This window comes from Musca autumnalis, unplaced genomic scaffold (genome assembly GCF_047663935.1).
Source record: "Musca autumnalis isolate F117 unplaced genomic scaffold, ASM4766393v1 scaffold_2, whole genome shotgun sequence".
Lineage (NCBI taxonomy): Eukaryota > Metazoa > Arthropoda > Insecta > Diptera > Muscidae > Musca > Musca autumnalis.
In genome coordinates, this window is record NW_027411755.1 from 87,930,851 (window position 1) to 87,956,407 (window position 25,557).

The window sequence follows — 25,557 nt, forward strand, 5'->3', positions numbered from 1 at the left end:
TGTGCAAAACATAAGCAGCAACGTCAACATGGAATTCCTCACTATGGGGAGATTTCAAAACAAAATTACATTGTCCCATTGATGATGCAACTGATGCATCGTTTAGTCCCGAAACATTACCATTGACTTTTATGACGTGCAAATTGAGACGACGCTGTAATTTTTCAGTAATAAATGTGGCCTGGGAGCCTGAGTCAATTAATGCCCTAGCTGTATACAAAATTCCATTAACATCGATGTTAACGAGAGCTGTGCCCAATAAAATTCGATTGCGAGTACTAGCAAAACAATTTTGAACATTTGCCTGTTGGCTGGTACTAGGCCTAACATCAACTTTAGCATTTGAATCCACATTCGAATGGTGCGATTCCCTATGCAACATCGTATGATGTTTTCCATGGCATATTGAACAACTGGAGCTACTCGGACATCCCTTTAGCAAATGGTTACTACCAAAACACCTTATGCAAAGATTGTTCCTTTTGATCGCTCGAAACTTTTCATTTTGGTTCATTTTCAAAAAGGTTTGGCAATATTTCAATATATGGTCCTCTGAACAAATAAAACAAGACCTTTTGTTTAACTTTGAACCATAATGTTTCAATCTTTTACTCGGAGAACGCATTTCTTCAGAATCAGTTATTTTTATGGGTGCAGTGTTTGTCAAATCAAAAACGGTTTCCAACGATTGAAACCTGGCAGTTAAAAAACTATCCAAATCTGACCATTTCGAAACTTCAGTCTTATTACTGACTGTTTGCTCCCACAACGACAAAGTGTTAACAGGAAGTTTTGTGGAACATAAAAACACAAATATCGGGTCCCAACTATCAACATCAATCTGGTGCAACTTAAGAGATGTGATACAATTATTAACATCCCTTTGAAGCCTTTTGATTTCACCGGCAGATTCATTCTTAACAGCAGCAAGATTGAAAAGAATTTTCAACTGGCTGTTAACCAAAATTCGCTTGTTTTCAAATCTGTCTTTGAGGTTGGTCCAAGCATTTTCAAACCCGTCATTAGTCAGTGGAGATTTTTTGACTATTTCTAAGGCTTCACCCTGCGTACTTTGTCGCAAATAGAATAAATTTTCGACAGGCGTGATAGACTTACAGTCGATGTACACCGCGGTGAACATGTCCCTAAAGGACGGCCAAGAGAGATAGTCACCATAGAATATCTCCGTAGTACAAGCCGGCAAACGCAAACGGTGATCTGGTATTATTCTTTCAAATGAACCTGGTGCCTGGTTAGTATTAGGCATTGTCGAGGTCAGACCAGATTGGTTCGAAAATGTCTGAGACAACTCACCCATTTGAGCTGCACAAGCAATGTAAGCTTCTCTACATTGCTTAAAAAGTGATGATGCTTCTTTTTCTTCGTTGCTTCCATCACCCTCAACACAAAACTGTTCATAAGCTGCTTTAACCTTCTGCCAAAGCCCCTTAAACTCTTCCTTTCGAAGTTCTATGGTGAACATCGTATGATTACTAGGAAGAATGTCATTATATTCCCTCTCAAAATCGAGGAATAGAGCGGCAAGCTTTTTAAATTTCACAAGAACGATTGGCTGGGACATTTTGCTTAAGAAAAGTTTCAAAATTCTGACGAAAAATTACAAAAAAAACTTTTTTAATCAATTTTAAAAAGCAAGTTTTTCACTCAAGATAACGTTTTTGTGTCGCAAAATTTCTGCAAAACAACAAAATTTCCCAAAAAGCAGCAAGTACAATGGAAATGTCAATTTTGAACACAAAAATTAAATAACTATTAAATGAAGGAAGACTCACCTTTTTATGACGAGTCGTCTTTCCACTTATATCGCACTATAAATAGCAATGGACAACAACAAACAGCCAAGAATGAGTTGGATCAAAAACACAAAACAAAATTGCAATTTCAATTAAATGAAACACACAAACGGAATTATTCTTTTTTCTCAAATGTCCGTCCGTCTGTTTCAACTCCAAATATTCTATCACTATTTACCAGCAGCACTAGCGATCACAAAATTATTTTTATTTTGCGTTTTCCCACAAGTTTGCACGTTCACTTTTTAAAAATATTTTAATTTAATAAAATAATGAAAATGACTTGCAAAAATAATAATAAGAAAGAGAAAGAAAAAACCAAAACACACAATCAACTAACAAGAAGGAGACCAGTGTTAGTTGTTAGTGTTTATCGGTCAAAAGTAAAAATCTAATTGGTAAATAAAAAACGCAATTTTCACAAAAATAAACAAAAATAAAATTGCGACTCGCAGGTAAATAAAAAAGCAGAAATTGCAATGCAAAAAGTCCACAATGTTACAATTCTTGGTAGCAAATTGACACAACTTCTTATTACAAGTCTCCCCTATGACTTTTCAACACAGAAGAGCACAAATTTCGGCAAATAACGATTCACGAATAGATTATCAAAACATGCATCGCAAAAACGTATAAAATATTTTTGGTTTGCTTCAAAAATATTATCACTTCAATGATTGAAAAAATTATAACCTTTTCGTCGAAAAAATTGTTAATTCAATTTGCCGTCTGTCCAACACAACAACACAAACTATAAGCAGCAACACTAGCAACAATCATTCAACGAATTTATTTCTAATTTATCACAACACCGACCACTGCAATATCATTAAAATATTTACAATATTTTTAATTGTTTACACTTGCTCAATTGCCTTTTAGTATTTTTTTATTACAGTTGAACCTCGATTATCCGTGAATCGATTATCCGGGAACCTCCATTATCCGTGATAGAAAAGAAATGTTGGACTTTTTCTATTTCTTCTATTTTTCGTTATAAACTTCATTGCCCGGGAGTAAAAACACAGTTTCCAATTAATCCGATTAAGCAAACAAAAGGTAAACAAACGAAAACTGGAAGTTCTCCCGTATTACACAATATGTGTATTTATGGTATCACAAAAACCATGGGACAAAGTCAATTCAGATGAATCCGATGATGATGATATTATGTATCCTTCTAAAATTTGGTGGGTTACCGTAACAAATTTAATACAAATTGCAGATTTGCATATTATTGTACAATATTATGTCATTTTTACTTAAAAATATGTTCAAAAACTGCATAAAAGCATTGCCTCCATTATCCGGGAAAATCGATTATCCGTAATGCCTCCGGTCCCGACCATCACGGATAATCGAGGTCCGACTGTATTAAATAGAAATTATTCTTTTTCCACTACAATTCCCGACGGAATAAAAAACCAAAACAAACTAAAAGAGAGAATAGGGAAGAAGAAGCACAACAGTGATAGTTGTTTGTGCTTTTCTCTCACAAGGTCGATCAGTTGAACCGCGTTGCCAACCACTAATCTGAAATATTAGGTGGCCGGCCAACAATGCAATATTATTGCAAATTTAATAAATTTTAATTTCAATAAATTTTCAATAAAACTATTGAAATTTATATAAAAATAAATTAAAAAATACCTTTTTTCCAAAAATAATGCACATTTGCTCCTCTTGCTCCGGATCCGGCTCGAAGGACTATGTTTAGCTTCTTAACAAATTGGGCAAAATCCCACAACAAAATAAAGCGGCAGCTGGGGAGCAAACTGGAGCCAACAAAGAGAGAGGAAAAAGGCACAATAGCGAACAGCAAATAAATAAAAGGAATAAAAAACACTTTTTTTATTTCCGAGCAATATCGGGTGTAATAATAAAACACTTTCCTTTTATTAAATATTAAAGTTCAACAAATTCAAATTATTTATTATTTATAAAAGTGTCCAAATATTTTAATTAATCTTTTTAAGAAATAGCGCCAGACACAATTGCGGCTCGAACAACGAATTCAACAATTATTATTATTTTAATCAAAAAGCGTCTTTGCGCTAAAAAACCGAAAACAACTATATTTGTAACTTCAATTATTACAACAAAAACTGCTACCAGTGACATCTTCAAAGGGTGTTGCCATATAAAAATAGATCCTTCGACACAGGGTTACCAGATCGGTCCCGCCGCCCGCTCGTCCGAAATTAACGGCGTTTCACGAACGTGAACATCCGCTATGCACGAACGATTGAATTATTTCTTCCGAACTTCCACCCCCTCCGAACTTCCACCCTCCGATCCGAACATTACTTCCAACCTTTAATTCAAACTTCCACCTTCCGAACCACCTTGCTCCGGACCACTCTGCTCCGAACCACCCTGCTCCGGACCACTCTGCTCCGAACCACCCTGCTCCGAACTTCCACCCTCCGGTTCACTCTGCTTCGAACTTCCAGCCTCCAAACCATCCTGCTCCGAACCTACCTGTTCCGAACAACCTCATTCCGAACTTCCACTCTCTGAACCTCACACTCTGAACTTCCAGCCTACAAATCGATGTTACTTGATTTTACTCTTAGACTATACTCTATTTGAGAGTTTAATAAAATTACATATTCTTATATATAAAAGACAATGTGAGTATGTTTGTATGTTCCGTACAGATTCAAAAACGGATGAACCGATTTTCCTGAAATTTTTAGCGAATGTACATGGAGGACAGGTGGTTGAAATAGTCTATATATTTTGTTGAATTTCGAAGGAGGGGGGACCTCCGCTATGCCCGATTTTTTAAAAACGCTATTTTACCAGAACTGAAACGAACGATTGAATTAATTCTTCCGAACTTCCAACCCGATCCGAACTTCACTTCCACCCTCCGATCCGAACTTCCACCTTCCGAATTACTTTGCTCCGAACTTCCACCCTCCTAACCACCCCGCTTGGAATGTACTGGGAAGACCTGTGGTGAAAATAGGCTATATATTTTGTTGAATTTCGGAGGGGGCGGGGTACCTCCACAATGCCCTATTTAAAAAAAAAAACACAAAAATGGCGAACATATCAGTGAAAAAGGTAAGTTGCGAGGCAATGGTGGTTGTGTCTCCGACTCTAGATACTCATTTTGGGGCCTAAAGACCCGATACGTAATATCTCTAAAACTACTGAGCCGATTTTCCTACAAATTTCAGAGACTATACCGGGATAATCCTGATGAAAACAGGCTGCATTTATGTATGTAAAACTTACAAAACATAAGGCCATAAGACCACTCCCTCTTTGTTAAATATGTTACATATCAATGGGAATACCAGATGTTATGCATAACGAAGCTTTGGTCTTATTGGAAAGCAAGTGCTTAAATTATATACGATGTACATAATAGGAAGGTGGAAGGACGAAAGAGTCGGACCATAAGTAGCCACTGGACATTTATTTGAATGAATGTCACGCATGCAATATTAAATACAAGTTATCATCTGGAACGAATGTACGGTGCCACATAAAAATTCCCTAGAAGCTTTATATTGGTTATTGAAGGATTTAAGAAGCAATTCACGTTTAGATTTCAGACAAACACTTCCAGTTATACTATTCCAGCAGATGAAATAAATGCATGCCTCGAGCCATCAGCTGTTTGGCGGTATGTTAAAATTGCATATCGAGACCAACATTTCTGAAGATTTTTTTTATTTGTATTCACTGGCAGATCCCGACTAATTAGCGATGCAAGAAAAATATAATTGATGACTTAAGTAAAGGTAAGATTAACTCTTTCAAGGGCCAGCAACGCGGACCGGGTCGGTTAGTTTCATATATAAAGTTTTTGAATCAAATGGATTTTTTTGGGTCGCCCTAATGGCCAGCTATCCGTCTGTTAAACTCATTCTAGCGTCCACAAGAATTGAGGTAGAGTGTTATATTTGCTATATTTATTGCATAGGCAGGTCAAGTTCGAAGATAGTCCATATCGGCCAATAACGGTACCTCCCGATTTTCGGTATTTTGAGGGTTTTAGCTAAATGTTTGTCTGAACTATCCGTAATTTAACATTTTAGGTTCCCAGCGGTTACGAAACTTCTCCACCAAAAATTGTCAACATAGGTCCATGTTTGATATACGTGTGGCCCCCATATATCGGCACCTCCTTATATAGCGGTACCTCAAGATTATTGTGAGCGGTTTAACTAAATTTTTTGTCTGAACTACCGTAATTTGACACTACAATAACGAAACTTATCCACTAAAAATTGTTAACGTAGGTCCATTTTTTGGTACCCCCATAACAGTGCCTCCCAATAACGGGTTCAAACTAAATTTTTTGACCAACTACGTTATTTGACATTTGAAGCTGCCAGTGGTCACAAAAATTCTCCACTTAAAATTGTCGGCATATATATGTCCATATTATAGGATACCTCCCGACTTTCGGCATTTTGAGAATTTTTGTTATATATATTTTTTTTTTACTGAACTACTTATTATTTGACCATTGAGGTTACCAATAGTCACGAAATTAATCTACCTCCCGATTTTCGGTATTTTGAGAATTTTATCTACGTTTTGTGGTTCACAGGGTAGGTCCATGTTTGGTATAGCCCCCATGTAGAGGTTTTAGTTCAGAATATTTGATGGTGGAGGGTATAAAAAGTTCGGCCCACCAAACTTAACGATTTTTTACTTGCTTTTACCTACGGTTTCGATGTAAGATCTTTAATGTTGCCTTGAAAATCTGTAATAACATAGTTTGTAAATCTGATAGCCAGGTTTAGAATTTTAGTGTCACACATTGCAATAGAACGGAGGAGAATGTGCGGTGGCAGCCGAAACTCTATTCATCATCTCAACCGTTAGAAGTGCATATCCACATACTATTTTAAGTACAACACATGTACACAACACAACAATCCAACAATAAAAATTCTAATAATGTCTAAAAATGTTTACATGTAGCTTTCATGTTTACTTGCATTTATCGCAGAATTTATAAACTATTATGTAATAATAGTAGCAAACATATTTTACAAAGCACCAGCTATTTATAAGAATGCCAAGCTTAAATGGCAATTTTCTTTAATTTTTTATACCCTCATTTATACTTGATATGAATCCCGTACAAATGCTAAGTGCCAAATAATGAACACTTCACATCTATTTTTTTATTTTGCGAGAGAGGGCTATGAAAAACTCCTCTCCTTATGACACATTTGAAATCGCAATACACCTGACAGTGACAAAGTGACTTATTTCGTTTGTCAATTCAATGAGATAAAAAGTTGGAAATTATCATTAATCATAAGTAAGTTATGTCGCATGCAAGTGACAGAAATCCTTAGGCTTTTTCCATTCAATCTAAAAGAAACATTTCTAATTTAAAAGCATTTGTATTTCATTTTTTTATCATCGTTAAGTGAAAAAAATTAGTTATTCATTAGAAAGTACTTTCCAACCTTAGGTGATTTGCAGATCACATTTATACGTATTTGTTGTATATATAAAATCCAAAAAATTTATTTTTTGTTTTAAGTTTTAGATATTAGAAATTTATTATTAGTATGTTAACATATTATGTGACATAAACTCACTCCAGTGGCTAAATTGTTATTTTTCTAAGTGTAACATAAGCATAGCTTTTACGATAATTAAAATAGTTCATCACACAGAAATGTCCCTTAGTGTTAACACATCCTGCGAATTGCATCCCCAAGTTGATGTATATAATTTAACGTGCCACACACCTCATAGCACCCCATGAATATTTATAAAATCAATGTTCTATTGTTAAAATGTAATAAATGTACTTGAACATCAGATAATGGTTCCCATCATTGCCCGTTTCAAAGGAAAGCCATAAAAACAATACACTCAACACACTGAATGGGAATCAGTTGCATTCAGTATATCTGTATATACATATATGTATTTATATATAAATCTGTATAGCAGTATAAAAATTACCATTTTTCACGCAATTTTAATTTGTTTCGAATACAAAACGGACAGGATATATATATTCGTTATACCAACACTCATACACTGGTGTTCAATGGGGAAACTGATATTTTTATGGTCGGTAGATTTCCTTTGAAAGGCTTGACTTGGCCTTTTTTTCATAAATTTTTACTCGGTAACCGGTGTTGAATAGTAACTACAACGAAGCGCAGTAACACAAATTACAGACAAAAAAGTTTTATTACTTATTTACAATAAATACAAACACATATAAAATATGTATGTGTGTGTATCAAGTACATTATAATAGCCGTTTTGTTCCTTGGTGACCAACAATTGGTTTGGGTGTCAATATTGGTTGCACTGTAAGTCCGGTGTATGCATGTGCAGTTATATGGTAAATTTCAAATTTCTTTTACAATTCCATTTAAAATTTAAAAGAAAATTTGGGGGCACATCCGCGATTATTGGTACATGGGTCATTAAAAAAATCGTGATTTCAAAAATATATGTATGTATATATCGTTAACAGTACTTGATATCTATGCGCAGATGCTTGAATATTTGCTACATTTATTTTTATTTTCGCGGAAAAAAATGAGAAATCTTGGAGTAAATTTTATTTATTCTAGAAAAAATAAATTAAAAATACGTACAGAATCTAAAGATTGGGTTTATAACTTGCTTATTACAGCAACAACGAAAGACGAAAGCTTATTGTTAGAATATTATTTCAAAAACGTATTTGTTTGGTTTAATACGAAAAATTGGAGAAACATTTTTGGGAGTTATTCTACTATTTTTTGCAAATATTATAATGGATTCTTATAAAGGATTATAAAGGATTCCATCTACGTATAACTTTTCAAAGAAAATCGCGGTTCAATGCGCGGAATTGTCAAAATATATTTTTACAGGTTTTCCTATATTAAAAGTATGTATGTCAGCCGTTTTAGTGGATGGATTCGAACGCGAAAAAAACTAAAATCATGTGGGGCTCAAAGGTACCTGTGTTACAGTTGCAATTTTTATATCCAAAAAATAGTTTTTTCTTTTTAAGAAAATGTACGCACCAAATGATGAACTTTGGACTTCTATTACTATCTATTACTTCTACTACTAGGAAGCTGTACAGAGCACACTCATGAGATATACATCAAACGACGTGGAATCACGAGTTCTACAGTCCTGCATATAGTTTGGATCATTATCTGGTTGCGCCCTCTAATTATAACAAAAATTCAAAAAAACGCCGAAATCAAAACTTCAATGGGGAGCAGATGCCCATATAGTTTGAGCATACCGCCTAATATCCTTTGAGTACTATTCAAACCTGCTTGATATGCTTATGGATTTAGGGGTTCTCTCTTGTAACGCTGGAACTCTCCTTCTAGATCATTGTCCTATCCACCATATGGTGAACTGTGACACTCTATGCTAATTCTGGTAGGGCTTCCTCATTAACCGTGCAAAACGTATAGCTATATATCTGATCAGCCAGCGCTATAACCCTCTGGTCGTTTCCGAACCCCGAATGCGCATCATGATGATTGAAGTCCCCCATGACCAGACGATTATGACCTACCAAAAGCGGGCTAATGTTGGGCCAATAACCTGGAGTACAGCTATTTATCGGGGGGATGTATACGTTTAGCAACTCTACCTCGGCAGTTCCACATCTGACTTCTACCCCCATATATTCCATGCACGGGTCATTAGAGTCAGGGTCTAGCGAGATAGGTCTGTCTTGAACAGACTGGTGCAATAGGAAAGCTAATCCCCCACCTTTACTTCTTGTGCGATACTTCCTCAGTACGCTGTAACCATCACAAAGCTGTAAGCAGAAGTTGTTGTTGAGCTTGGTTTACTGCACCGCCGCGACATCTATATTCTTCCGACTCATAAAGTCCTCTATTTCCTCGATCTTACCTCGGAGTCCATCGAAATAAAATTGCAACAAAATCAATCAGAAATTTGAACAACAACGGCTAGAGTTAAATGTTGCGTGTGCGTTCTCTGTTAGGGGACTACGGGGAGTCGCTTATTATGACGACGACTCACTGGGGGCTGTGCTCAAGCAACATGCAGCAACATAGTCCCTGTCGTAATGAACCCCTTAGATGCATCCACTTCCGACATCAATTGCATCTCACCGAAGATTGGGTTTGGATGAAGATGCGGATGTTACAAACCGAGCAAAAATCTATTGATTCTGGAATTTCCTACGTCCCGGCATGGACCTAAAGAATCCGGAGCAGGCATTCCGGGATATGCTGCTCCCAACACAGAGAAACGATACAAATACAAACATGTGTACACTGGGGGGCAGCCGCTGTCCGGAACACGGATGTTGTGTGATTCTGGGTTAATCCGGCACGAGAGAACCTGCTGCCGTGGAATTGGTATCGATGCTGCAACAAGGTAGTGATACGAGTCGATGATTGCTCGTCGGAACGATAGTACATCCAACATGCTCGATTAATGTCTTCCATCTCTCACAAAGTTATTATTTATTGATTTCTTGTTTTTGGACCTTATCACGGCAAAGTGCCATTTTGAAAGTCGAGATGCTTAAATCTGGTGCTGGTAATTAACATATGTATTTTTTTGCCGCTGGAAAGTCTATCAACCTCATTCCATTGTCAGACGTTTACCTGTGGAGACGGAGACTGTTGCATCAAAGATAATTTCGTTTCCAATTTGTTCATTAAAATCGCCTAGAATAATTTTTTTGTCATGGACTGGACACTGATCATATGTTTTTCTAAGCGTTCGTAAAATATATCCTTGGTCTGCTTTTCCTTGTGTTCGGTGGGGGCATGGGCACTTATAATACTGATGTTGAAAAATCCCAATTGTAGTAAGACCACACTGGTGGAGCTTGAGACCGACGTACTACAAATCCGAAACCAATCTCGTGCTTTATATCATGGCAGCTATAATACAGTGCGTCACCTTTAGGTGATGTTGTGGCGACTTTCCCAAACCATTGTATGTTAAAGCCGGTCAGGAGCTCTCCTTGGTATCTTTCATCTCCTTCTTCCTTGGTATCTTTTATCTCCCCACAGAACTCCCAGTATACCCTCCGTAAAATGATTTTTATTTCATTTTGAAAGTTTTTAACAAAATCATGGATTAATAAGGGTTCCCGATTTGATATAGCTCAAATTGGTATGGTTTATTTTTGAAATTTGGATTCTTCACCGTTTCAATCTTCACCACTGTACTCCAACCAATAGGAGTCAACATCCATTTCCTTCAAATGACAAAAAACACACCAAACATCCGACCAACCATGTCACTTCATCTGTGAATTCTAGTGAGGACAATGACTAGTTACTGTATCCCTGAGATAGGGAGTGAAAGGGGAATTAATTTCAGTTTTTCTTTTTTTGCAGAATGGCAACATTGTGAGCGCTATTGCGCTGGTGTGTTTTCGTACAACACTACCGTTATGTAGTTGTTATTGTTTTTATTTTTTGGGGTATACTGAATTGCATTTCTACAAAACATTTTGCCTAGTAATGCCTGCTGATGCGAGGAAAATGTGGGCATGTGGCAATATGGGCCATTGAGCTGTGCTAACACGGTTTGTTGGCTCTTTTGTAAATGGTTGGCATTTGGTTGAACGAATGAAGTATACACAAATAAATGCATATATCGTCATGGCCTAACTGTTTAACTGTCTATGTAAATGGCTAACGGGCAAAAACAGATCACACATTCGTGTATACACATACATATGTACCATACTCTTGTATGCTTATGTACGTAGGTCCACATTTCCACTTACTTAAATTTTTGGCTTATTTAACTTTCAGTACTCAGCTGCATACTTGAGAAATAAACGAGATTGAATTGTGGGGAGTATGCCCCTCAAGCACGAGTTTCAAAGTTCTTTGCCTGATGGGGATCTCCGTTGGAAAGCGACTTACTGCTGTGTTGTGAAAAGGAAAGGGGGTTTTTTGTACGGCTGGTTATTTGAATAAGTACCAGAACTCTTGATTTCAGTGTGTTTAGCCCTTTCATTTGTTTTTGTATAATTTGGTGCTTCTGCCAATGTTGTTTTTCATTTTGTTTTTTTTTTGCTAAATAAACAAATTGGTTTGAAAATGTTTAAGCGACGGCAAAACGATAACTGCTCATCATGTGTTTCCTGACAGTTTTGGGTCACAACAAAATAATTACAAAGTTATTTATATGTGTGTTGCTTAAGCTACACATCCTATCAGAAACAGACATATACATGTATGTATTTACGTAGGTGCTTATCTATACATATTTAGGTTTGATGATATGTTTGAAAACGAGTTGAGTTTTTATAGAAAACTAATAAATAATAAGGTATTTGTATTAATACGATAACAAATGAGATACAATGATTTTTACCGAGATCAATTTTGTATATCTTGTGTCTTTTGAAACTTTAACAAATAAAATTTGTGTGTATGGCCCAATGATTCAAGTTTAACATTAATGGAAATTGATCATTATTCTTCTGATGGACCTAAAAAAATGCCATAATACTCATCTCGAAAATATCAAACTTATTTTGTACAGTTCTAACTGCATTATACGGTGTACACATTTTTGACGCATGGAATTTCACCCGATTATTAATTATGAAGACTCAATTTGCATCTATCAAATAATACGAGGGCTGCTCTAAGAGTTTCTGCCATAGGACGGTTGGGTCGTTTATGGTGATTTGAACAAACAAACAAAAACTGTTCTATTGTGGAAAACTGGTTTAATGAATTTAAACGTGACCGACGCTCGCTTTAAGACGAAGGTTCTAAAGATCGTCCAAAACGGCCGTTGATAACGTTGTACCGTGCGTGAACTGATAATGCAATATCGTCATCACGGTGTGCATTAACCAAGTTTAAATGGAAGGTGCTTACACCTGGGAAGTTTTTGTAGATTCTGAAACTACAATGCTCATAGATGAGAAATATCAAGAAACAAAAAAATCGCCGGAGGGATTTTCAAAAAAATCGCGATTTAAGTTCACATTTTTAGGGGTTCTTTAGGTTTTCACGACTTTGTTTGTAAACCGCGTGTCCTATGTAAATGGGAAAAAAAGGTTGTAGCTGTGACAATTCTCCACAAGATTGACCATTATGATATTTTCGTAGGTTTTACCGTTTATGACATATAGAAGTTCAAATTGAGACAATGCACTGACTGTATCGCCTCCTTATAAAACAATATAATGCTCAGTGCGCCTTAACTAACTTTTGTTGAAAACCACTTACACATGGGAAGATTTCGCAGATTCTGAAACAGCAATGTTCATAGATAAGAAAAATAAAAAACAGACAAAATCGCAGGGAGGATTTTTTTAATAATACGCGATCAATTTTAGGGTTTTTTAGGTTTTCACGATTTTGCTTGAAAACCGCAAGTCGTATCGAAATGAGCCTAAAGAAAATGTTGTAGATGTGAAAATTCTCTACGAGACTAACCTTTAGGTTTTTTTTCGTAGGTTTTACCATTCTCGAGATATACTCGTAGAGGTTCAGTTAAAATTTTTAGGTTTTTATCTTAAGTCTTCAAGATTTTGCTTGGAAACCGCAAGTCATATCAAAATGCGACTAAAGGAAATCTTGAAGCTGTGAAAATTCTCTACAAGATTGGATGATTTATTTATTCCTAGGTTGTACCATTTTCAAGATATATAAGTTTAATTTGGGAAATTGCAGTAATGACATTGTTTTGAAATGCTATATCTAAAAAACGGTAAAACCTACGAAAATATCATAAAGGTCAATCTTTTGGAGAATTTTCACAGCTACAACGTATTCTTTAGGCCCATTTACATAGGACTCGCGGTTTCCAAGCAAAATCGTGAAAACCTAAAGAAGCCTTAATGTGAACTTAAATCGCGATTTATTTAAAAATCCCTCCGGCGATTTTTTTTTTTCTTGATATTTCTCATCTATGACCATTGTAGTTGTAGAATCTGCAAAAACTTCCCAGGTGTAAGCACCGTCCATTTAAAACTAGTTAAATCGCACCGTGTCATGTGACACACCATGAGATAGAAACATCCTTGGTCATTTCTTCTATTACCATACATTCGATATTGCCTGAACACCTGTCCGCAAGAAAAGTTTGATCTCGTTGGATCCAAAACAAGCTGACAATCGCTCAAAAAACGGCACTTGTCGATTAGTGCAAAGAAATTGAAAAAAAAAAAACCAAGTAAAAAAGCATTAAGTTCGGCCGGGCCGAACTTTTCATACCCTCCACCATAAAATATTCTGAACTAAAATGGAATAATTACTTTTCATTCCTGTTCCCAACTTTAAGTGGGTACGTTAAAATGTCAGATAATGTTTATGTACATTTATGCTTCATTCGGGAGGCCCTTTTTTATGGTGCCTATATCTAACTATGTATGTTGACAGTTTTTGGTGGGCTAGAAATTGGGAGGTACTGTTATATAGAAGTTATAACAAAACATGGACCTATGTTGACAGTTTTTGATGGGAGCCTTTAATGTCAAATAACTCCTAATTCGGTTAAAAAATTTAGCTAGAATCTTCAAAATATCGAAAATCGGTACATAACGTGGGAACTTCAAATGTCATTAACAGCTAGTTCGGAGGTATCTGGGGTATACGAAAATATGAACTTAAATGAACCGATATATGGGGGCTATACCAAAACGTGGACCTATGTCCACAAGTTTTGTCATATAAGTTTATTGACATTTAAGAACTTTAAATGTCAAATTATAGCTACATCGGTCTGAAAATGTAGCTAAAACTGTCAAAACACCGCAAATCGGGGGTACCGTTATATGGGGGCTGTACCAAAACGTGGACCTATGTCCACAATTTTGGTTATATAAGTTTATTGACACTTAAGAACCCTAAGTGTCAAAATATAGCTAAATCGGTCTGAAAATGTAGCTAAAACTGTCAAAATACCGTAAATCGGGGGTACCGTTATATGGGGGCTATACCGAAACGTTGACCTATGTCCACAACTTTTGTTATATAAGTTTATTGACATTTAAGAACCCTAAATGTCAAATCATCGGTCTGAGAATGTAGCTAAAAACGTCAAAATACCGCAAATCGGAGGGTACCGTTATATGGGGGCTATACCAAAACGTGGACCTATGTCCACAACTTTTGTTATATAAGTTTATTGACACTTAAGAACCCTAAATGTCAAATTAAAGCTATATCGGTCTGAAAATGTAGCTAAAAACATCAAAACACCGTAAATCGGGGGGCACCGTTATATGGGGGGTATACCAAAACGGGGACATATGTCCACAACTTTTGTTATATAAGTTTATTGACACTTAAGAACCCTAAATGTTAAATTATAGCTACATCGGTCTGAAAATGTAGCTAAAAACGTCAAAATACCGCAAATCGGGGGGTACCGTTATATGGGGGCTATACCAAAACGTGGACCTATGTCCACAAGTTTTGTTATATATGTTTATTTACACTTAAGAAACCTAAATGTCAAATTATAGCCAAATCGGTCTGAAAATGTAGCTGAAAACGTCAAAATACCGTAAATCGGGGGGTACCGTTATATGGGGGCTATACCAAAACGTGGACCGATATATCCCATCTTCGAACTTGATCTTCCGACGGCTAAAAAATGGTATTCCCCAATTTTCAGCGAAATCGGTCAACAAATGCGACCTGTATGTTGCGAACGGACGGACATGCATAAATTGACTCAGAAAGTGATTCTATGTATATCCCTAGAAGGAACTATGGGTCTATCTCGCTTCCTTTTGTATGTTACATACAAATGCAATAACACATAATACCCCTTACCACATAGGGGTGTAGGGTATAAAAACGATCGCGGTGCTTTAATAGACATTTATTAGCTCCTCATAGGTGACGAATTATGAATCTATCTACCAAATCCAACGAAAGTTGTTCATGAAAGAAACACTTCGAAGCAAATGGTTGCCTGTTTCTTGGGCAAAACTGGTCAGGAAGTGACTATTCTGCATGAGCAACGTATGAAGGTCAATTCTGAGTGGTACACTACAATTTGATTGCCTGAAATCTTCGGATAAATTCGAAAAAACGAACAAGAGAAGACGAATCATTGTGCACCACGACAATGCGAGCTGTCACACATCGATTCAAACCAGCGCACGGTGGTCGAAAGCAATGATCTAGCGGCGCGAAATTAATAACTTGCAAACGAATTGAGATACGTCACTGAAATTTGGCACAAACTCAGCTTGTACCTGTGGGTAAAAATGGGCCAAATATGAACAATATCGGCTGATGTTTTGGTATAGCCCCCATATAACGGTACCTTAAGATTTTCGGCATTTTGAGGATTTAAGCCACAATTTCGTAGCAAGTTACCTGTAATTTGGTACTTAAGATTCCTAGTGGTCACAAAATATTTTCAAAAATTATGGACATAGGTGCACGTTTTGATATAGCCCCCACGTAACCGTACCTCCCAATTTAAGGTATTTTGAATATCATGACCAAATTTTTAAACCAACTTGGCTGTAATTTTGCATTCGGTGTTCTCACTGCGTATAAAATCTTCTTACAAAACATTTTCAACACGGATTTATGTTTCGATGTAGCTCCTTTTATGGTACCCCCGATTCGTTGAATTTTTACTTGTTATCCCATATTTAATAACATATTTAGCTATAATGTGGTATTATAGTGTGTCCGGGGGTAGAAATCCTCCTTGCAAACATTTCTCAAGATAGGTCCATATTTTGATTTAGCCCCTATACAAATGCACAGCTAAATTTGTATGAATTTCATGCAAAATCCCTTATTTTAAAAGTGCAGTCATCAAAAGATTTGCAAATATTTGCAGCCCTAATGTGGTTGTTCCATATCCAGAGAGTCCAATTTCATTCCACAAAAAATAATCGAACCTAAGTTCGGCCAAGTTTACAAGATGCGCTCTATGGAACAAGGGCGTACAGCCCATAAAAACACAAAAAATTAAATTTTTTTGAAAATTTATTGCTATATAACTAAGTACCTCAGGACCCCAAACTAATTTTTATAATTTAAATCTCACCCTCTGCTATTAATTGAATATAAATCTTGTCCAGGTTTATTACGAATGCATTTAACATTTAAACAAATATGAAGTTAATTTTTTTGCAACAATTTTTTAAAATCTGATGTAACAAAAACTCTTGTATTTGATAGTGAATAACTGAGTGAATATTTACAACAACAAAAATTAAGAAACAAAATCTTTGTCTGTAATCGATACGATGGAAAATATTTCGCAATTTTATAGTTCGATTTTTTTACTTTCGCGCCGCTAGATCAGTGGTTTCGACCAGTGTGCAGCGCCTGTTTGACTGGACAAAACGCGGAATTGATGAGTTATTCGCCGTATAGACCTGACTTGGCACCCCAAAAACTTCTTTTTATTCCCGTACAGTAATAAAGGAGTGGTCAATGATTTTCGTCGCCAGAAGGTGCTGTTGAAGCATTCAAAATCCATGTTTTGTGTGTCTTATTCAGAGTGGAAAAAGTGTTCCAATTATTGGTTGAGCGCATGCAAATTTATAAGTTATGCTGGAGAATATTTTAGAAAACAAAACTATTTTTGATGTAAATATTTGCGTTTTCATTTCAAGACCAGAAACTTTTCCAGCAGCAGTAGTAATTTTTTGTTTATAATAGTTGCGCGGACCTTTCGGTTGAATTGGGGAGTGTCAGAGTAAATATCCGAGTATTAGTGGTGCTACTATGTTGACGATCCCACAAATGTTTTTGAATAATGAACTGCGAGTCCGCAGTTATCAGAATCGTTACTGTTTACGCACTGGCGGATGTACTTGAAAATACAAAGCTGATAGTATTGCGAAAATATGAGTTTTGGCTGTGAGTTAGGTTTGGTACAGCTACTACTACTACTACTTCATCCTAATAACATGCTGAAAAGTGAAGTTGAAGAACAGAGAGAGTTAAACAGAGATGTTTAGAAAGAGAGAGGGAGAGTAAAACAATAATGAAGGTTGCAGTTGTCTATTTTACTCTATGTCGAGTAGAGATTGGGGCCTGTGGTTCCAGGCCTCCTCAGAAGTGTAGTTTTGGTCGTATATATGCTTACCTCCGATTCCAGTGGTAGTCCCGATCGTTGTAAAATTGTAGTGGTACTACATTGAGGGCCGGGAGTGATTTCCGTGGCACCGGTAATTAGTAATGCAGCTGCTCCTTGGACATTGTTTAGTTTATGCACAGAAAAAAATATTTCAAAAATTTTTACATATTTTCGTTCGTGATGTATCTTTTTCATACTGTACAGGTACCTCACATAAGATACATGTGCATATTCTTACATCCACCCGAAAGCCACTATTTTTTCAAAACTATGTAAGATTTTCATGTGATACAAAATCACTTTCCTATTTTTTCCTATATTTTCTCTCTTATTTGGTAGTTTCCTTTAGTTCTCCTTTTCTTTTGAATGGTCTCATCGTCTCACTACAATACAACCCCCACCCTCGTGTCACCTTCACATTGAGACTTTATCAACAACCCTGCAGGAAGCATGGGGTCATGTGTCGGCATGTCGGCACTTTGTCTACTATTATGGTGACAATATCACCACTATGTCAACATGTTGTCAACAATTGGTACTTTTACCTTAATAAGAAGAAGCATCAATTGACAGCTGATAGCCCAACTAAGCATTTTCTTATTTTTTCTTCATTTTCTTAATTGTTTGGTGTAAAATAATTTTGGGGGTTCGTGAAATAAGTTTATTTTTTGTGAAAAATATCGTGAATTTAACGAGTGATTAAACTTAAGGTATATAATTTTATTAAAAGAAATTATGAGAAAAAGAAATTATAAAAGGCGAGTGAAAAATAGATATTTCTATATCAAAATTCTGAGCCGGCTGACAACAGTTGTAAACATTTGTGGTGAAACTTCGACAATTAGACATTTTGTGGAACCTTTAGAGAAGACTGCGGAGCCTGACGAATATATTGTCCCGTATCGCTAGAAATGCTGAATAAAAATTACATATGATATTTGGACATGGCATAATAATGAGTTGCAATGTTGAAGGATTATTTGGCAAAAATCGATTGTGAGATATTTCTAATGTTTATGCAGCTGTAATAGGATATTTTTTTTATTTATAAATGTTTATTCTTTTCAATTTCTAGATGTTATATTAACATTCAGCGAATCGTCTGATACAAGGTTAAGTGCAGCAGAAGAAGAAATATTTTAAGCAGATTTTAAGCAGACAAGTCTTGTGGCCAAGAAAATAAAAAAGACGATGATATTTCTGACAATGAAAACGATTTTGTTGCTATTTAAATGTTAAAGATCAAAAGGACTTTAATTCGTAATTTGCAATTTTTTAGCATTTTCAATATTATATGTTTTTTCTTTAATAAAATATACTATTTAAACAAAAGTGTAAGTTAATCCTCTTAATAATCTATAAAAAGATCCAAATAGGTTAAAAAACTTAGTAGTGAAAATCTGTTACCAATATCTCTATATGACCCTTTATGAACTATTGACTCACTACTTGCAATGTCTCTACTGACATACTACTTCCAATGTCACTACTGTCTATGGAAATTACATAGATTCACTATTGACATTTCCTACGGGAAAACCACACATACAACAACTACCGCTTTCGCAACAATTCTTGTTTGCGTTTGGTGTCGAAAAAACAAAGCTTGTATAGTCAAATTGTTCGCATCTACAATTTTGTAATTTCTTTAATGTAAAGGCAACATCTAATATCTTAATCTAGTGCTGATATACTCAACATGTTGTACACATGGTTCATATTGTTCTGCTATGCTCACAAGACGATAACAACTACAGTGAAAAATCATAAAAAGAAACGAAGAAACGGTAAATTACGACAAATACAAAATAAAAGCATCAATAATTAAAAAGCAGCAACATTTGTCTCTGGTTTGGTTGGTAGTGTGTGGTGGTTGTTAGACAATAAAAACAAAATAAAAACTCGCCAAAATTGTTTTTTTAATCTCTCAGAAAAACCAGTATTTTTCTTTTTTTTTTTGCTTCATGAAAGGCGTTCTTGAAATGCAGAAATTTGATTCTTGGCAAGACTATATGAACACTATGCCTGAAATACAATATTTTTTTTCTGTGTAAAGATACCTTGTTTTACTCAAATCATTCCACCCTAATAGAGAAACATAAGGGAGAATTGGGCGTACAATGGCCGTGAAGATCCAAGGGATGACATGTGGTTTCAATCCCCAACTTTCACCGATGAAATTCTTGCTTGAATATAGATCATTTAGACCTCTCTCGGCACGTTCTTCGATATTCCTTTTCCGCGATAATTGGTGGTTCACGACGATGCTAAGATACTTGGTTTCTAAAGAGAACTCTAGGGTGACTCCATCAAGCATTGGTAGGGTGAATGGTTCGACTTTTCTCTTGTTCGTACACAGAACCGGCCCAGTTTTAGATAGGTTCACTCCTAGACCATTCTTGTGTAACCATCTCGATAGTTTAACTAGAGCTCCTTGCATAAGTTCAGATAGTCTTTGTGGGAACTTCCCGCTGATTATTATGTCCACATCATAAACATACGCGATCGTTTTTATTCATAGTTTATCAAAATCCTTAAGTAATTCATTTATCAACAGGAGCCACAGCAGTTGGTATAGAACGCCACCTTGTGGTGGGTCCCTTGTTTTTTTCCTACACAACAAGATTAGCATCTTGTAAATTACAGTGAAGGAATTATGTGTAATAAAATATATCCAACTTAAACTAATTCACACAATGAATTTTAAAATTAAAAATTAAACAAAAGTAAAAAGAATTAAAAAAGTAAAAAGAATAAAAAAGGTACAAAATTAAAATTAAAAATTTAACATGTTTTTTCTTAGATAATATAAATCATAACAACAAAAATAATAAATATGCTTACATTTCAATTACCTTTCCAAGTTATGAAAATACTTTATGCATTGCAATTCTGAAGGTAGATTGGTGCATAGACGTCTTTATTTATGAGGGAGGGTTATGTCGATAAGCTTCCCCCTGGTTCTATTTTGAAAAGTGCTCTCATTATCCCTGCTACATATTCTGTAAATTGGGCATCACATCCTAGGATTATGAGGTATGATCTCCCCATTTCCCTGCTGAGCCTCTGTACATCTTGGCCTGGTGGATCAGATAGATGGAAGCGGTCTTCCATTTTTACTACCTTGATATCCTCTTCGCTGAAATTGGAGAGATTCATTAATTTCAGATTCTTTTTGGCAACTATACAATAAGAACCTTGTTTTTGTTGGAAGTAGCGAAGATGGTGGCAAATACACATTGCTTATTCCAGCAACCTCATTTTTGTATAAGTGATGACGATGTCTTGTGTTATTTTACTGTTTTTGAGCGAGACGGAACGTTATCCATTCTAACACAAAATGCAGTGCACGAGTCCGTAAATAGTCCTGAATTTGGGTGTCTATTGACACCGGATAGTGACTAACAAGCTTCCACGAACTAGTCTTGAGATTGGGATGCTGCCTACTGAGTATTGTCAATATGCGTGTTGGGTCCACAGGGGGTGTTGGCACTAGAGGTGGGCGCGTGTCGTGCCGTGAGTAGTGCGTGTTCGTGCCTTCTCGAAAAACGCCGTGTTTGTGCGTGACGTGCCGGAATACATTTTTGGCCGTGCGTGATCGTGTTTTTTTGTTCGACACGGTTTTGCACGACACGACTAAACACGATCTGCACTATGTGACACGATCGTGCTAAACTTTTGGTCTGCCTTTAGAAGTCGTGCAAGTGACCATACTAAACACGAAAATCGAACAAGAATATAAAACCTACCAAAAAATGACTAGTAATGACTTTATTACCGTTTTGTTTTGGAGAGGCCAGAGTATGAGTAAAAAACAAGTAAAAAGTCGATAAGTTCGGCTGGGCCGAACTTTTTATACCCTCCACCATAAAATAGTCTTAATTAAAATGGAATAATTAGGGTCCTTTCACAATTTTAGGAGGAACAACTTTTCGACAATGGCCCACAGGGTCGCTAACAAAAATTTCATCACGCCATAACGCGAAAGTTCGACTCACGGCGGATCTGTCCTTCGGGGTTCATAATATACTCACCAAGGCCTTTCTTCCCCTAGAGGAATTTTCCGTGCCCCAGACTTTATCTAATCTAATCTAAAAAAATGTGTTCAGCTAGGTGAAAGGTACCACCTAAGGGGCTATATCAAAGAGTCAACCTATCTTAAAATGTTTTGGCGGAAAAGTTTTATAGCTGCAGGGAACTTCAAGAGTCAAATTGAGGGTAGTTTCATCAAAACAATGTAGACCCTCAAAAATGGATCCAAGTTGACGAATTTTTGCGAAGAAATTTCGTGACCACTGAGAATTCCCGAAAATCGGGAGGTACAGTTATATGGGGGTATACCAAAACATGGACCTATGTTGACGATGTTTCGTTGGAGCTGTTTCATAACCACTGAGAACCTCAAATGTCAAATTACAGTTAGTTCGGTTAAAAATTATTACTAAAATGCTCAAAATACCGAAAATCGGGAGGTACCGTTATAGGGGGGCTATACCAAAGATTGGACCGATATAGCCCATCTTCGAACTTGACCTGCCTATGGAAAAAAGACCCTCGGGTGCATAATTTCAGCACTCTATCTCAATTATTGCGGACGCTAGAGTGATTACAACAGACGGACAGACGGACATGGCTAGATCGTCTTAGAATTTTATCCTGATCAAGAATATATATACTTTATAGGGTAGCAAATGATTAGTTCGATGTGTTACAAACGGAATGACAAACTTAATATACGCTCCATACTATGGTGGAGGGTATAAAAAAGATGATGTTTGTTTGCAATTTGTTTTGTTCATGAGAGAAGCAAACACAAAAACTACCCAGAGGGTTAACGCAATATACTCTCTTTGCAAATAAGATGTTTAACTGACTGTATTATCTGTTATGGATGGTGTTATTGAAAAACATTCTCTTCCCGAATTGGGAAAACTGATTGGCTGTCCAAAAAACCTTGTAAGATATTTTAAACATGCTTGAGAGCATATACCAAGTCCACAATGAGATTAAGAGTATTTTCCTACAAAAGAATGAGGTGGATCGTATATCTGACTTAAAGTTTGCTAGAACCTCTATTGGGTTTTCATAAAGTATTCAAAGAGTGTTCCGAAAAATTAACTCAACCATTGACTCAATTCATAAAAGATTTGAAAGCTAAGGAGAAGAATTTTTTATTAGTTAATGTAAAAACAATGGTTCTTGATATACAAAGTGAGAACATAGAGTTTCTAATGATGAGCAGGAAATTACAATGCAACATTTACACGAATTTTCAGAGTTTTTGGATCAAAATGGCAAAAAGGCGAAAAATGAAAAAGTCTCCAATTGATACGGTAATTGGTACATATTATCGAGTGCCGTATCTAGCCAGACTGATGTTTTAAACTTTTGGAAACAGTCTAATCTAAAATATTTAAAAGAATTAGCCAGGAAATTGTTGGCTATACCCGTCAGCTCAGCAACAAGCGGGAGATTTTCCACATATATTCACAACGAAAGGCGTACTAGACTTTTGAGTTCTAACTTGGATAAAATAATGTTTTTAAATAAGAATAGAAATTAAAAAAGATTAGAAAAATTAGAAATACATATGGGGATTTCTGAGTGAAATCGGACAATTTTTCAATAAGAGGTTTTTTATTTCCTTTATTTTTTGATGTGGTGATGCTCATCATCAACAAAACATTTCAGTATATCTTCTGATTTTTTCGACCAACGGCCCCAGGGATTTCGTGCCTTAAAAGGTCGAATTCTATGAAAACTATATGCAAAGAAATACACATAACTTCTTTAATATTGGTCCAATTTGAAAAAATCATTCTTTGAATGTTTTGTTGTTTTATCAGCTACTAAATAAAAAATAGCAAAAACATTTGCACAGTGGGCTTGGATGCTATTTTCGCGATTTAATATTTAAAATAAATTTTTAACAAACTACGATCTATTACAAAAAATTTAAGTCCTACTTGGTAGTGGGATTCGAATAATAACTATTTTAATTTTTTTGAAATTTGTCAGTAACGTTTTTCTATATACTACTGCGAAAAATATCTTATTTTACCAAAAACATATTTATTTTGCGATTTTAAGAATGGTTTAGAAATTGGTGTACCAGCATTAGTGGGTATTACTGAATGAAGTTTTTTTTGCCCGCGATATTTTTAAACATTACGTATTTCATATTCAAATCCTAATTCGTATCTAAATAATAATCTTCTGGCATGAAAGCCATATAATGACTGAAGAAATATTCAGCGTTGTAAAAAACAAATTGCATTTGAAAGAGGAAAAGTTAGATGAAAGCGAAGCCATCCCACATCCTATATATCTGAGGAGCCTTTACCAAAGGCGAAACAGGCCATGTCATGGGTTCGAATCGTCGGCCGTCCTTTTTCACTTGCATTATTTATCATCAAGCTCGAATTCAACGAGAAATTAATACTAAAAATTATCTTCGCATAAAAAGGCAAAATTTTCGGAAAAATTATGTTGACAAATTCTAAAAAACTAAGAAAAAATAGTAATCATTCGAATCCCACTACCAAATAGGACATAACATTTTTGTAATTGATGGTAGTTTTATACAAAAAAGTTCAAGAAAATCGAAGGAGTCATTGTTATAAATTGATTTTAAATATTAAAGCGCGAAAAATTAATCCAATTGCACTGTGCCAAATTGTTTTCAATTTTTTATTAAATACAGCAAATCATACAAGAAAGATTTTTTTCAAATTGGACCAATATTAATGAAGTTATAAGTATTTATTTGCATATAGTTTTCATAGAATTCGACTTTTTCAAGGCGCGAGCCGTTGGTCGAAAAAATCAGAAAATATACTGAAATATTTTGTTGATGAGCAGCATCACCACAGCAAATAATAAAGGAAATCAAAAACCTCATATTGAAAAAGTGTCCGATTTCACTCAGAAAACCCCATATGAATATTTTTTGAACAAAAAATGTACACCTATATCGATTTCTCTATTTTTTGTAATTTCGTGCGTGGCACAGTATGTAGTGTGCTTGGCTAGAAATCAGAGGGTTAGTGTGTTCAACTCTCACAGCGAGCGAAATATAATAAAGTAAAATAAAAGTAAGAAGTGTGATGAAATTAAAAAAATTTCTACATTAACTGTTCTAAAAATAGAATTTTTTTCAACTTACCGCCTGTTCATGTATGTCGCACGAAAACTTGTACGAAAGGAAAGCAGTCGCTCGCTTCCGTCTAAAAATGCGTTCATGTATTTCGCAAACTATCGTGCGACTGCCGTTACGTATCCTATGCGAAATACTACTAATTTGAATGTACATTTGTACAACTATGTTCCATAAATGAGAGCCAACCCTGCAAACATTTGCTATCTGTTTATTGTCCAATGAGTCACTTCAATTAGATTGCACAAACGAATGCGATAGTCGCATTCTTATCCAAAAAGATAAAGCTCTCGGGAAGAACTGTTCCACTCATTAGATACTTTTTTGAGTGTCTAATTGGACACTTCAGAAAGTTATTAAAACGATAATACCGGTGGAGCAATGGTAAGCATGCTCGCTTTGCAATCTGAATGCCCGGGTTCGATTCCCAGGCCAGTCGACATTTTTTTAATGACATTTTTTTTTCAACTATAAAACATTAATATAGCTAAAACCTTGATGTAAATAATAATAAATAAAAAAGAACAAAATTTTATTTTGATT

General features: G+C 35.7%; 1 protein-coding gene across 2 annotated transcripts in view; it reads left to right on the forward strand.

Annotated features, from left to right (window-relative positions):
* The window catches only part of Nlg2 (Neuroligin 2), a 652,897-nt gene that overhangs the window by 60,135 nt on the left and 567,205 nt on the right, over nt 1–25,557 (forward strand). The window contains exon 2 of one of the 2 annotated variants that reach the window (XM_073968161.1): nt 5,521–5,572. The exons of the other annotated variant lie outside the window; for it this stretch is intronic. The gene's annotated coding sequence lies outside the window, so the exon portion shown is untranslated. The remainder of the gene's footprint in view (nt 1–5,520; nt 5,573–25,557) is intronic. 2 annotated transcript variants of the gene reach the window in all.